This window comes from Nothobranchius furzeri, chromosome 14 (assembly GCF_043380555.1).
Source record: "Nothobranchius furzeri strain GRZ-AD chromosome 14, NfurGRZ-RIMD1, whole genome shotgun sequence".
Taxonomy (NCBI): Eukaryota; Metazoa; Chordata; class Actinopteri; order Cyprinodontiformes; family Nothobranchiidae; genus Nothobranchius; species Nothobranchius furzeri.
In genome coordinates this window covers 57,737,869-57,753,209 of record NC_091754.1, presented here as the reverse complement: position 1 = coordinate 57,753,209, position 15,341 = coordinate 57,737,869, and the positions used below count along the sequence as shown (strand labels likewise).

Sequence of the window (15,341 nt, the reverse complement as noted above, 5' to 3'; positions counted from 1 at the left end):
AAGCGATAAGCTTGTGTCCGGTGTTGCTTTGCTTTACCTTCATCCGTCCCTTCTCTGGTTTTTCTTTTAAGATTAGAAGACATTGTCTCGTCGCTCTGTCCTCCTAGCTTAGACTTAACTCGGCGCGCTCGCGGGCAAACAGCAAAAACTGGCGGGCCACTGCCACATTATATAAACTTACAGTTTCTTGTGAGAGTAGGCCCTATCGATGTGATTGGGCTGTTTATTGTACAGATCCAGAGTCAGTTTTTGTAATAGACACAATAGCATAAACCTGTTAGCACTGAGGTGAAATCTGACTTCAGAACAGTTTAAAATTATGTAATTGACTTGGGAATGCCACAGCAAAAGACGGTGTTACTAGATGCAATGTGAAATTATCGTACATTTGAGGATTTTTGAAACTATTGATCGTACATCGTACAGAGCCCAAAATTATGGTACAAATACGATAATTATCGTACATCTGGCAACACTGGTTGGAGTGGAAACACATCACCACCTTCATGAGGGTTTGAGAGGCTTATGATCCCGGGGGCTGTGTTGTTCAGGCCAGAGTATTGTCTCACCTTACAAACCAGCCTCAGTGGAGGAGTCAGCAGTGGCGGATTTAGCAATTTGGGGGCCCAAGGCGAGCACAGACATGGGGCCCCTTACACTAAATTTTCGACAATCTTACCTTTAACTGGATTTGCGAAGCTCTCCCTTCTTCTGACACAAGTTATTTACCCTTTTTATTAGTCCTCCTCTTTTTTCCTGTCTTTCTCTCCCTTTGAGTGCTTTCTTCTTCCTGTCAGTGCTCCTGTGCTTTAGCCTTAGTTATATTTTTTCTATTTTCCATTTTGGTCTATGTTTTCCTCCCTTTAAACATTTTCCATTGTCTTTCCTCTTCTGCTTCCTTTTGATGTTTACATCGAAAAACGACGTCACTTTCAGAAGTGAAAATAAAAGCTTTTATGAAGCATGCTGCTTCTTTCTCTTATTGGAGCCACTAGGATAACTCCATGTCATGCTTCATGTTTTGACTGTCGCTTTGAGTTTGTTACGAATGCTCCCGCCTCTCTTCTTATTCTTATTTGTGGTCTTATGGCACTTGGCAAACAACAATTTGGTGCATTACTGTCACCACCTGGATTGGAGTGGAATCACTTCCTGTTTGTGCATCGCCGTCTTAATAACCCTCTTATGACCATAATTATAACAGGGCCGCCTGGTATTTTTTTATCTTATGGCTGTAAAATTGTAATAAAAAGTACAAAGTGTGTGTAACTCTCCTTTTTTCAGAACAGCCTCAGCTTTTAGGGTATGGTTTGTATTTAGAATTTATTTCTATTAAAGCCTTTAAAAAATCAGCTTAAAAGTGATAAAAGCAAAAAACGGATTTGAATTTTTTACATTTATTACTGAACAGGAACTTCTAAATTACTGGGCAAACAATTTAAACTTTGAACTGTAATGCATCTAATCCTAAAAAAGTGTGAACCTTGGTATCTTTTTTAGCAGTTTTTAAGACCATTTATTTTTGTAAACTTTCAGACGTTTTTATTTGATAGACCTACCTATTTGGTAGGCCTTGAAGCAGTTTCTCTCCAGCTGCAGGCAAAGCGCACCTCACACTGCCATGGGGTGCTTCTCTTGCACACCGTGCACTGCTACACCAAAAACTTTTGTTTTAGCAAAAATAATTATTTATTGTAAAAAGATAAATAATACTGGAATGAAGCTCTGAATCTTACAATTAGCAAATAGTTGAGGGTTGTTCAAATAAAAAAATAAAAAAATAAAGACTGCACAAACGTTCATACCCTGGTTAATCGGAGATCTGTCCTTCTTCGTGGTCACTGTCTTCCGATAGAAGCCTTCTGTGACACCTAATAGATCGTGTTGATTTTCTTTAAGGCATTTCCATAATTTCATGCTGATTTTTATGCTGATTAGCTTCCCCGTTCCGTTATCTGCTTTCACCGCGGCGCTGCGCTCCGTTTCAATCAGGCTGTACAGCAGGATTTCCCCTCGTAGCGATATTTCCCCTAACTCTGATTGCTTCATGCTATAGATCGTTGGAAACCTGATTTTATGTACTTTTAGGAACCGTTGGAATTATCTGAATCTGATCAGCCATTCAAAAGTGATAAAACGGAGCATTTTGGATGACAAACAGCACGTCTCTGAATCCGTGTTGTGATTCGTTGCGCTCAAGCCAGGGAATCCCGGTGGCTACCGTAATGTATTGTATATGCACGAAAAGCCCCATTTTAAACTTTTCAGCACTTTTTGAATTTTAATGATATCTTGAACGGTTCAGGAATTATGGTAATGAGAAGTACGCATGTCCAATCCCGTCTGCGGCCACAGGTTGGTAATAAGAATATTGTGGCATTAACAGAGGGGTGCCGGCGGTCAGGGCTAGGGGCCCCCCAACACAAGGGGGCCCCAGGCAGCTGCCAACCTATGCTTAATGGTAAAACCGCCACTGTATGTGTGTGTGTGTCCTCTGCATCGCAGCTCTGACCCTGGCGAGCAGACAGCTGCTCACAGGAGAAAGCAGTGTGTGTGTGTGTGTGGACCAAGATTATGAGGACACACACAGAAAATTAATAAAATGATGTGTTTCCGAGTCTCCAAAAGTAGCACAGCTCATGCCCTCCTTTGTTTACCTTATTATTAGAGCTGCACAATATATCGCAAATATATCGTTATCGTGATATCAGCATGTGCAATATGCATATCGCAAAGAACAGATAAATATTTGAATGAGTGGTCAGCTCAAATGTTTGCTACACACAACGCATTCTGTCAATCAAACAGAAGCATGATGTTTTTAACAAATCAAATACAGCTCTTCACCCATTTGGCCAGTTGGGTGGGTTCTCATAGGTTAGATGCTCGCGGCCCGCCCCCGACACTTAACTTTGATGGTTAGCGAACACCTGAGTTAGCTTAGTTCTGCTCTTTCTGCTGATTCTGCTTTTCCTGGGATCCACTGATCGCCTTTTCTTGTTCATTATTTTTACCCCTTTCCTCGCATTTTTGCTTTTCTCATTTTTATGATTTTTTGTCATTTTTTAAATTTATTTGTTTTTGATTATTTTTGTTCCTGAGTTAAGTTTTTATTTATCACAAATAATATCGTCATGGCAATATTAATCACTGTTATCGCATATCGCAGGTGTTCCTAATAATGTGCATCCCTATTTATTATAGATGACACCGCGGACTTTCCTGCTCGTATTAAGCTCCGCCCACAGGCTCGGGGACTTCAGCATTCCTGAGAGGTCCCTCAGATTTATGAGACCACTACACCGCCCGTACGAGACCGAACTCATGCCATCCAGCCCCACCAAACCCCGACCGTGCCGACACTAATTTGTAAGCACCATATTTGGTTAGCTGCTACATTGTGATGTCACAATATTGTTGTGTGTGTGTGTGTGTGTGTGTGTGTGTGTGTGTGTGTGTGTGTGTGTGTGTGTGTGTGTGTGTGTGTGTGTGTGTGTATTTGTTAGCAGCTCTGCCCTCTTGGTCTGCCAGTCAACAGCATTTGTTCCATTTTTCAAACAGGAAGTGGGGGTGGAGTCAGGGTGACTTGCTCTTTAAAGCTTAAATAAGAAAAACAGAACAAACTGTTGATATTGTCGACAAAGTAGATGGTAAATATTAAAAAAAAGAGCTAAAGCTTTATTTATTGCAAGAATGTGTATTAAATTGAACGTATTCGTAGTAAAAATGGCATGAGTCCATGCTTTTTCAAACTGAAGGCAGCTGAAATCCAATTACACGTTATAATAAACTAAATGGAATTTAACTATGTGAAAGATTCATTTGGAGGCAACGTTATTGATCCGGCGAGGCTAAACCGGGTAAGAGTAGCTCTAAAAAGAATTTATAAAGTTGGTTGTTAATCTTCAGAGCTCCAGGTCAGAGAGGTGTAATCAGCCCAAAATAAAAACGAGTCATTGTTTCTAGAAGGGATTTTTAAGAACATTAACATCGTTAGCGGTTATTGTTTCTCCACGAGAAGCGACTCAGAATGCTCTCCGTCTCCGAGCTTAGACGACAGCCCGAAGCTCTGTTTAAATTTGTGCCGTGAACAAATCTGCTCAAAAGGCTTTGGGGTGAAAAATATTTGCACAAAAACAGCTTGATTACATTTAAATCAGCGACGGTGTTGAAATCTTCTGAAGTAAATGGTTAAAAGGGCTCCTTAAACATCAGGCTGTTTAAAATGTAATTAGAAATCGAATGCGGTGCTGCTATGAAATATTCAGTGATAGCTCATCTGTGGTATCTCTAGCGCCTTAAGCCCTTAATCTGAGAGGGTTATTGTGCGTGGAATGAGAGCGGGGAGTGAAAACAAGGCGGGCTGAGTTGAACATAAAATGATCTGCCATCCAGCGTAATGACCCGCCTTCCTACGCCAGTGTAATTTAATGCTGCCTTTGCAGGACACACTCGGTGGCTGTGTAATGTATGGTGCATTACATGCAGGGTCATGTAAGCTTTTAATGAGAGAGGCTCTGATGAGGGTTGGAAAAGTAATGAAGTCCTACTGCCTTCTGTCAAAGACCACCCATCAGCTCTCCAACTGGACTATTACCAACACACCACTGGTGTTACAAGGGACTCCCTCTTCCAGCTGTTATAGCATCAAATAAAGACAAATGTTATTTTTTAAGTTATTACAAACATAGGTGAACGTCGCATCTTCCAACATGTTGACTAAATAAAACACAAGATCTAAAAACTCTTATTAGATTTGATGCTCTTCTACGTAACGTTGAGGTTTCTCTTTCTCTATCCTTGCACATCATTTCATCCAAAGTAAAGATCAACTCTACTGAAAAAAAACTTTTTAAATTATTATTTCTGATTATAAAATAGTCTCCTACACCTATCTTCTGCGTTAGCTGACGGTGAAACTCTGGGATTTGAAAAATCCTGGTCATTCATGGACCCATATGGACTCCTGAAGGGGAAGGCTGTTGGTGGTTTGGCGTCCAGGAAACAGCAGAGAACGTCTCAGCTAGTAGAAGCTAACCATTAGCATTAGCAACTCCACCACACAGCAGAACTCCTCCAGGCGTGTGTTATTTGTGGAGATGAACATCAACGTTGCAGAGCAAACAGTCAATGGGATTGTCCTATTGCTGTTAGCCAATCAGAGGAGATTCGCCCAAATATCAGGGAATAAAACTCCTAATCCTGCCTTCTGAAGCTCCGCTCTGATCTAGATCACATCTACTTCCTGAAGCAGGCGCACTGGAGCTTTTTTTTCCCTAGAGAATGACCTACAAGGCATTCGTTCCTACTAGAGATCACTGAATATGTATTGAAAACATTAGAAAAGTTGATCTTCACGGTTTGAGCTCTGAGTGGACCATTGTAAGATCTAATAGATGTTTTCATCTGAGTCCAAGTGCATACATTGAAGTACTTTTTGATGCCAATGATAGTTACATAGTATATAACGTGGGCCGCATGATAGTTTTGCCAAGGCATGGGCCTAGTGAGTCAAGGACTGGCAAATGTGTACACCCCCCAAGGCACTTTACAACACAACCACCCATCCATTCACACTCACACACACACACACACACACACACACACACACACACACACACACACACACACACACACATTCACGCACTAGTGGTAATAAGCTACATTGTAGCCACAGCTGCCACGGACCACACTGACAGAAGCAAGGCTACACCCCACTGATGTCTCCGACCACCACCGACTTCAAATCCCCAAAGACGAAGCCTCTCTAGCAAAGCAACCACGCTGGCCTTCATACTTTCTTACTGAACTCTTAGCACACCTGAAGACCTCACCTAGACTTTGAAAAGTTGATCCAAGTATGGACTGATTTAATTAAAGGTGAGGCTACCTGAGAAACATATAATACTTGTTCTTTTTGAAATATGATCATCACTCCAAGTAGCACATGCATGCTGAGCACGTAAGTACTCTCCAACCGCTATCGTCTACATTCAGCATTGAAAGACCCACCCACCTTAGCTCGCGATCTCAGAAGTCTGTGTCGGTTTAGTGGCTAGGAGAGGTGATGCTAACCGCTAGCAACTCTACAACATGGCAGAGCACATTCAGGCTTGTGATATTTGTGGAGACAAAATGGTGCATTTTATACCTACGGAAGGAAAGCGAACAGAAGCAGCAGAAGAGTTGTGTTGCCGTTAGCCAATCACACTCAAGATGTTTGTTTAGTATGAAAATAAACGAGTAACACTCCAAATCCTGTTGTTCCCCATCCCACCTTACCAACTCACATGCACACACTCCTCCAACTGACTTCCATTTCCTGAAACAAGAGTGCAAGAGCTGTTTTTCGAGGGACAATGTCTCACAAGGCCTTCATTCACCCTAGAGACCACGTCAGATTTGTTGAAATGACGCGGGTTGAACTCTTTGATATGTCATGGCATGTGTCAGGGGGCTCGTTGCGAGACAAAGCTATCTCTTGCAACCCATCCAGACAAGTCAGGCTGCTTTTAAGCCGTTCTTTAATAAACCCGTCATGTATTTGAACACCAAACCTTCCAACTGAGGCCTGTAGAGTCGCATGTTCAATGAAAACTAACTGTAAGAAAACAGTAAAACACCTGAAAACGTTCGTAAGGAGACTGTGGCCAAAGACGCGTTTCCAGGTTAACGTTGAGGAACAAACCAGTGCATATATTAAGTTGCATTATTGCCTAACTCTTTACCTGCAGGTGAGATTAAAAGGGAATTTCAAGAGACATTTGCTGATGGCATTTAAAAGGATTATTGGGTCCTGCTTGACTAGCGTATCGCTTGTCAAATATAATTAGAAGTCATTTAAATGGTTTCTTTGGGCTTTCTGCTCATTTTCTGACTCATTGCACCCAAAAGCAAGGTATACGATGTCAGCTGAGAGACGGGACAAAGCATGGAGGGGTCACGCCTAATCACCAAGTTTTACTCGGCTAATTCCTGACTCAGGAGGAACCGTGTTGAATTCCACACCGTTGCAAGATTTGCTAAACTGAAACAGAGGACATGAGTTTCAGCAACGGTTCGCTAATTGAGACGATTTGTCACACACTCTTGTGCATAACAATGTGCCGCCCCCACACACACACCTACACACACCTACACACCAGATCTCACTTTTGCATGGCTGTACGGATGAGTTTTTATCCGAGGCGGTTGTCACGTGCGTTTTTGGCTCGTTCGCTGGAACTTCAGCGGCAAGGCAAAGAGCCGCGTCGTCTTTTGTCAGAAAGAGTTGCAGGAAGAGTTCAAGAGTGCAGCCGTCGCTGTGAGCCGGAGCCGCCTCCTGCTGCCGAATTTAGTTTTCTCCATTTATGTGGAGGTAAACAGAAGGTATTCACGTGGGGGGGAACAAGGAGGAGACTGAAAACCGCTGCGATGAGAAGGGTGGGGGAGTCGCAGGGGACCATTAGGCTTACAAAATGAATTTTTATCGGCTGAGGTCACACACTGCTGTGTTTCATCTCCATCTGCTCCCAGTCCCCAGCGACATTCACAGGAAACCACTTAGCTTCTCCTCCTACTGCGATATTTTAGTCTCCGATCGGCCACTTTTGTTCTTTTTCCTCCAGAATGTGAGTGAGGACATTATCCTCGATGATTCTGTAGGTAGAGCTTCCCTTTTTTAATAAAAGACAAAAGTATGCTTAGTGACGCTGACATGGATGCACGGTCAAGACTAGTCGCTACAGCTCATCAGCACACAGGAGAGTGACACAGAAAACTTTTGATTCGAAGCGACGTCTAATTCACATTTTCAAAATGTCACATCTGCTTTTCTCGCCCTGATCTCTCCGCTCTGCCTTTCTTTTTCTCCAGCAAGTCTTTGAAGGCAGCAGTGTGTGTGTGTGTGTGCGTGTGCGTGCGTGTGTGTGTGGCTTTGTCACCTCAGTGTGATGCGCCACACTGCTCAGCCCCTTAAATATTCTCTTTGATGCCACCAGCACGTCAACGGTCGTCCAGACTGCGACACCGCCTTGTGTTCAAAGAGCCGTCGAACATCCTGAGCCGCGGCTAATGAGCCGCTCTAAACCTCGTTCCAAGCTCGGGCGCAGATGTGCCCTGATTTTAGTCACCTGGCTCCGTGGGTGCCGCAGTTCTTGTTGCACCGTAGAAAACGTCGTGTAGACATGAATCAAAGGTTGTGGGGTGTGACGGTCTCCGGAGGGAAAGATCACAAGGGCGTCGTTTTATTGATTTCCTTTCTAAACAGCATCAGAGAGGGTTCCATTTTTCTTTGTTTGTGTCTGCAGGTGTTCTCTCTGATCCAAACCTTAAAGTACAACCATGGTTTCATTTTATTACATCGTTATCAGAGGCAACCAGGGCTTTGGCTCCCCTTCTGGTCACTGAAGGGTATTGCAACTTAACTCAATGATAAATTTATACAAACAGCAGCAAAGAATAGTTTGTTTGAAAACTTTTTTCTGTTTTTTTTGCTTTAGTATTATTAAAAGAGACAAGTATAAAAATATAAAGCAGGATTATCTGCTTGACCCTTTTGTCCATCCATCCATCCATCCATTTTCTGAACCCGCTTTGTCCATCTGGGGTGGGGGGGCCTGGTGCCTGGTGCCTATCTCCAGCGGTCAACGGGCAATCAGGCGGGGTACACTCTGGACAGAGAGCCAGTCCATCGCAGGGCAACACAGAGACACCCAGGACAAACAATCACACACACACACACATACCTAAGGACAATTTAGACCGACCAATTAACCTAACAGTCATGTTGTCGGACACTGGGAGGAAGCCGGAGGACCTGGAGAAAACGCACGCATGCACAGGGAGAACATGCAAACTCCATGCAGAAAAATCCCAGGCCGGGAAGCGAACCCAGGACCTTCTCGCTGCAAGGCAACAGCTCTAACCACTGTGCAGCCTGACCCTTACTCTCAAAAGTAAGAACTCCCTAATGTCAGGTGTGTTTCTGAGTAATCTTACTCAAAATACTGTTTCCAATTAGGGGTAGACTGATAGATCGCTGTATGGGCCCGATATATTGATTAACCAATATATCGGTCGGCCGATATATCGGTCAACGGATATCTTGTTTGTCCTTGGTAAAGCTTATTTAAAGTCAGGCGCATCCTCGGGCATCTCTGTGCAGTTGCAGAATTTCATTTAAATGTATTTTTACGTTCACTAATAACATCTGCGTAACAAATACTCTAAATTAACTTTATATAGGTGTCTGACTTTTAACACTGAGCAGTGCGCAAAGTTTAGATTTAGCAGTTAGTTCAATTCAGAGTTCAAAACTGATTTAGCTTCAGAAGTTTTATGCATTCACTGATGTTATTTGTGACATTTTAATATGAAAATAAGGTGGGAAATGAGTAGAAATAGCCGTGAAAGTCGTCCCGTTAAAATTGGCAGTATAAATCGGCTGAATATGCCTTCTACAAATCAAAATTGGTATCGGCAATCGAAAAGCCAGAATCGGTCGACTTCTAGTTCCAGTACCAGTTTTCAGTAATGTGGCTTTCCCCTCTTAGTTTAATTGCAGCAGGAAACGGTCAACTTTAGAGTACATGGATGTAAATGCAAAGAAAATACTGGTGCAGCAGTTAATTTCTGAACCCTCAGAACACACCTTAGCTCAGGTACACACCATGAATCTAGTAGTCACTCCTGATCATTGCTCCCAAAGTAGCAGCATGCTGTATTTAGCTGCGTTTTGCTAACTGGTTGCAAAATGCCCGCATCAGAATATCATAAAGAAGATAAAAGAACCTAAGTTTGATCCATGGAAGCAACGAGCTTTGTGATGCAGGTATGGCAAGCTGTTGCATCATTTAAAGTGCTCTTTGGCGACTTGTGTTTGTGCTGATTAGTTAGAGGCGTGTTTGGTCTGAACGTTTTACGTAAACACTCAGTTCTGTTTGACTTTTTACCTTAAATCAAATCCAGAGCACTTCCTTGGGTTTCCTGTGTGTTTTCGTAGTCATTTGTAACCAAAGATAGAGAAACCTTTCTAGGGCTGATTCTGCTGTTACTTAATACACTCCTAATTTTAGTTTTTATTTTGTTTTTGTTTAAAAAAAACACAGTTTTACTTTTTATGTCTGAGGTACCAAACCATTTCTTAGGTCTGTGGTATCAGTATCAAGAAGTACTCAAATGTAATCACTTGTACTTGGATTGGAAAAACGCCGTATCAGCACTTCTCTACTCGGAAGTCTCTGGGCCAGAGGCCAAAAGGTTAGAAAGAAAAACAAACCCTTGAGGGTTTTTGTCTTCTGAGCTAAGGGAAGGTGGGTGTTTATCTTACAGATTCGGTGCCTCTTTGAAACTGAGATGTAGCAGAAAAAAGGCAGAATTGGTAAAAGTTGTCAGTTTTTAGTTCAAAAGATGTGAAACGTAAATGGACAATAAACTAGGGATGCAACAATACCACTTTTTTCCAAACCGATACCATACCGATACTTGGATCTGAGTACTCGCCGATACCGATTACCAATACCGATACTTCTACCACACAAAAAAATGCAATGATTTGGAATACAGATTTATTTTCTTCTCTGCTTTCAACAGGAAAAGACTGTGAGGTAGATAAAAAGTAAAATATATGAATGGAAATCATCACAAAACAAAAATATTAGGTGAACAGAAATGACAAGTTACAGCGAAGCCATTTTCAAGCAACTGCATTGGTATCGGTTCCTGATATCGGTTAAATTTTACCGATACTGATATTGGTATCGGTATCGGCACCAATACCAATATCAGTATCGTATCGTTGCATCCCTACAATAAACTCCATTAAATAGCCCATCTATGGCTTTGGCTGGGCTTAGATTTCTTTGCTAAAATTTGACTTAACAGCAAACTCTCAGATTTGACTAAAACACCATTCTCTTATTCCAACCGGGTCCAGTGGCCATTTGTCTTTTCTGATCACCAATGGTCCCAGTTCAGTTCTAGAGCTGTAGGGCCATGGATCGTAATTGGACCGTAGATGGACCAGAGCTTCAGTGGGAGTCTGCTGATGAGTGTTCTTGTCTTTCAAACACAAAACTGTCATGAGAAACACAACTCACAGGAAAAAGTCTGCGGGATTCTGCAGCCAACGAGCTCATTAGCTTTATCCCTGGAAAAATCTCCTAAATAATTGGCCATTAGTGTAACTAGGAGCAAAATCATGATGACTATAGACTGTAGATGTACATGTGTTCACGTTTGTTTGTGTATATGTTTAATGAAGCTGCACTGGAGAGTCATCTGCTCGGTCATTAGCTCCCGGCAGGTTGCTGCTGCTCTCCTGCAGCGAAGTCCCGGAAAACCAAGGCTCGTTACGGCGCCTCCGATCAGATCCGGGCAAGATTCGCCCACCTTTGCACGACCGAAATGCTGCAGATCTGATCGGCATAACAAATCTCATTAAAGACTTAAAATAGGAGCTGAGGTCAATGTGGAGGAAATAAACAAACAAGTTAGAGCCTCGTTTAAAGGATTCGTTTTTAATTCCATGTTCGTTTTAGGACAGTCATTAAATCCAGGGGGAAATTGTGGTAAATGTTTAGGGAATGTTCATTTTTCCATAATTAGGCTTGCAGAAAACATTGAATAAAAGTTCACCCTTAAATTGGTATTTTTGTTTAATTCTGACTTAAAAGGACTTTACGAAGTTTTGAATTTTTATGCTCGCGATTGCCCCCCTCAGGCCAAAAGCGTAACGGCAGCTTGGGGCAGCCAAAGCCATAGATGGGCTATTTAACGGAGTTTATTGTAGGGATGCACCGATACGACACTGATATTGGGGCAGCAGTAGCTCAACAGGTTGAGCGGGTTCTCCAGTAATCGGAAGGTTGCAGGTTCGATCCCGGCTCCGGACAGAGAATTCTGCTGTTGTGTCCCTGGGTAAGATACTTAACCCACCTTGCCTGCTGGTGGTGGTCGGAGGGACCGGTGGCGCCTGTGCTCGGCAGCCTGACCTCTGTCAGTGCGCCCCAGGGCAGCTGTGGCTACATTGTAGCTCATCACCATCAGTGTGTGAATGTGTGTGTGTGAATGGATGAATGATATCACTGTAGTGTAAAGTGTTTTGGAGTCCTTACTCTGAGAGGCGCTATACAAGTGCGGGTCATTTATCATTTATCTTTCAATAGTAGGCTCGTGCACGAGGCGCGCATGCTGTACGTGCACACTCCATAACGAAAATAACAGCTGAGACAGTGTGTGTGTGTGTGTGTGTGTGTGTGTGTGTGGCCCGGAGGACAGAGGACAGGAGACCACGCAGCTAATTAATTAAATAATTTGGTTCTGTACCTTTCTCTTCAGCACAGCCGACAAAGGTTTATGATGGGTCAGTCCTCCTGCATGCTCAGATCATTCCCTTCCCTTGCTTGAAAAATTGTTCCAAAATGAAAGTTGAACCCACATCTTTTTTATCTGTGAATTCAATGCCGTTCGGCGAGTCTCAAATAAAAATTTGGGCATCTTACTGTAAAAAAATATACCATTAATGTAAAAAAGAAACTAAATCAATTATGTTCACATCCAGAATCGAACCCGGATCTTCTGCATGGGAGTCTGCACGGCAGCACGCAGAAATCACGAGGCAACATTTTACATGATGTTTACTTGTTGTTATGAGTAATAAGACAGAAAAAGCCACGCCAAAATAAGTTTAGGAAGCCCACTAAGAATCGCAATAAAAGCATTTAAAATAAATACCATACACAGTTGAGAAAACATTGGTTTAAGTACCTGATAGGAAGTGGTCGCTGCATAAGTGAAAACCTTTACTCTCGTGGTCCCACAGTTTCATTTTAGCCCGGTCACTAGCGCGTTTTATTACAACGATCCAACGTTTGCGGCGCTCCGGATCTTGGGAATTCTGTAGATGGCTCATTCCTTATGTCGTCCGTGTCTGTTCTGCATCCTGGGGCACAACAGGAATCTACCATATTTCCCGTTTGATTGAGTTTTCTGACAATAACAAATAGTCCAGCTGCGGACTTCTGCCTGCCAATATGGCGCCGTTTCGATTTGAACTGTTGCATGCCGGGAGAAGTGACGTCAACTCCCGGATCTCTATACTAAGTATGGCTGCAACAACGAATCGATAAATTCGATGAAAATCGATTACTAAAAGCGTTGGCAACGAATTGCGTCATCGATTCGTTGTGTCGCACAACTCTTCCAAAAGCGCCCCCCCCCCCCCATCCCCTTCCCGCCCGCCGTTGCGCGCAGACCAGAGCAAGTCAGATCAGCGCGAGGGAGAGCCGCAGATCAGCGCGAGGGAGAGCCGCAGATCAGCGCGAGGGAGAGCCGGCAGACTTGCTCTGCTGCGAACCGGTTCCGCATTGCTGCGCAGCGATCCAGGCAGCTGCTTCCAGCGCACGGTCCATTCTCAAAGTGGCGCAACCAAAAAACTATAATTAGCACACGAACGTTCTTGTCTGCACATGTTCTCTATTTTCTGTCTTATTTGTGCCTGAAGCGAGCTACTGCGGAGCTCATCACCTGTGCTGTGGTGATGTCACCTCACGCAGCATCGAAAACACGCTCTGCGCTTTGCGGTCAGGAGATGATCTGCTCAAAAGTAACTGATGAGGTGAAAAGGTAAGAATCCAGGCAACAGATTTTCTGGAGAATTATGAGGAGATGCAGGAAGATTAGAGACAGACAGGACAGGAAAATAGTTCAATAAAAACAAGAAAACAAAACAAAGTGTTGAAAAGTAAAATGCAGGTAGATTTATCTCCACTACACGTTTTTACCTGTATAAAACAATAAGTTACGCACATGTCATATTTATACATCTGATACAATTCAGATCACCTTCAAAACTCAGTCACACACCCAGGGCCGTTTCAAGACATTTTGGGGGCCAAGGCTAAATGCCCCCCCCCCCCCCCCCCATAACTGGGCTCCCCAGAAGCCTCTGTGTAATTCATACCCTCTCCAGGAGTATTAGTTATACAGTGTTTATAAAAGCCCCTCAGACATTACTGACATGTTCTAATATTATCAGATGAAAAACTAAATTATCAGACATGCTGTCTCATCTGCTTCTTTTCTAAACTTGCAAAAAGTAACAAAACCATTTGAAAGCCGCTATTTGTGGATTCTCTGAAAGTTTCCATGGAGTGTGTGACAACTTATTTTTTCATTGATCCTATCGTCTAATCTCACAGCTGAAACAAGCATCCTTGATAATCTGTGCAGAGGAAGCTTACCGATGCTGTAGTAAAACAAAAGATATAATAATTTATTATTAATAAAACCTTGTTGCAGTACAAAAGCATAAAAATGAGATTTTGCATTAAATATGCAAAATATTTACATATGAATTGTTTTAGAGCCCTTTTATTGGCAGAATCTGATATTAATTTAGTTCTTACAAAAAATGGGTCCCAACATGGTTTGTGTGGCGTTGCCATAGTGTGACGTCATAGGCACAGATCCCCTGTCCTCTTGTTTGGAAATGGAAATATGGTCACCCTACATTAAACAAACTGTCCACCCGGGCTTTTGCGCTGCACAGAGACGCTTCGCTGCCTATGACTTTGAACGTCAGTTGAGAGTCAGTCTCATGCAGACTGACCAATGAAGAGAGGGCCTCAAGTTAAGACCCTCTCCTCATTGGTCAGTCCACACGAGGTGGGTCAAAGGTTACTCTGGGCGGGTTACGTGTTGTCAGGCATTCAAGTATTGAGTATATTTACTGCATATTACAGTAAAATATTCTGTATGTGACCACATTATGGTGATCCTTGGGTCGTGATGATGGAGCCCTTGAATATTGTTGCCCAGGGTACAACAAAGTGTTAATCTGGCCCTGGTTCCGCCGTCACATTCCCGCAGAAACTGGTTGATCACACCGGGGCCAGACTACTAGCATGTGGTTTTACAACCACAATGTTCTCGGAAGCAAAAACGCTTTTAAAAGGGAGGGAGGAGTCCTAACTGTTGCTGCAGGCGTGTTGTGTGAGAGTGCAGTTATATACTGGTTAATATATTTTTGGGTTCAGTTGCTTTCATGTGGCCTAATGTGAGTCTATTTGGGATCATTGGAATGATCAGCAGCATTTCTTGATGTGACTTTATGGCAGTTGCCCAGGGCATCATCGCAAGGAGGATGGCATTCATTTACTTTTGTTTTATTTGGTATTTTTTCAGTCATTTTTGGAAATAGTGATCAATTTTGATTAATTCACAGCCTATGTTTAATTACATTTAAAATAAATGTCAACAGATGAGATCAAACAAAACAGATGAGAATTGCCCTTAAGCTGTTTAACTTGGACCAAGCATTTTAGGTCACAGATAGATGTAGCTTAGGGTCTCTGTCTATA

The 15,341-nt window shown here is 42.8% G+C and overlaps 1 protein-coding gene across 5 annotated transcripts in view; it reads left to right on the top strand.

The window, feature by feature from the left end:
* The window catches only part of LOC107380986 (beta-1,3-galactosyltransferase 1), a 201,383-nt gene that overhangs the window by 109,917 nt on the left and 76,125 nt on the right, over nucleotides 1-15,341 (top strand). For 2 of the 5 annotated variants that reach the window (XM_054743209.2, XM_054743206.2), the window contains one exon: nucleotides 3,205-3,369. The exons of the other annotated variants lie outside the window; for them this stretch is intronic. The gene's annotated coding sequence lies outside the window, so the exon portion shown is untranslated. The remainder of the gene's footprint in view (nucleotides 1-3,204; nucleotides 3,370-15,341) is intronic. 5 annotated transcript variants of the gene reach the window in all.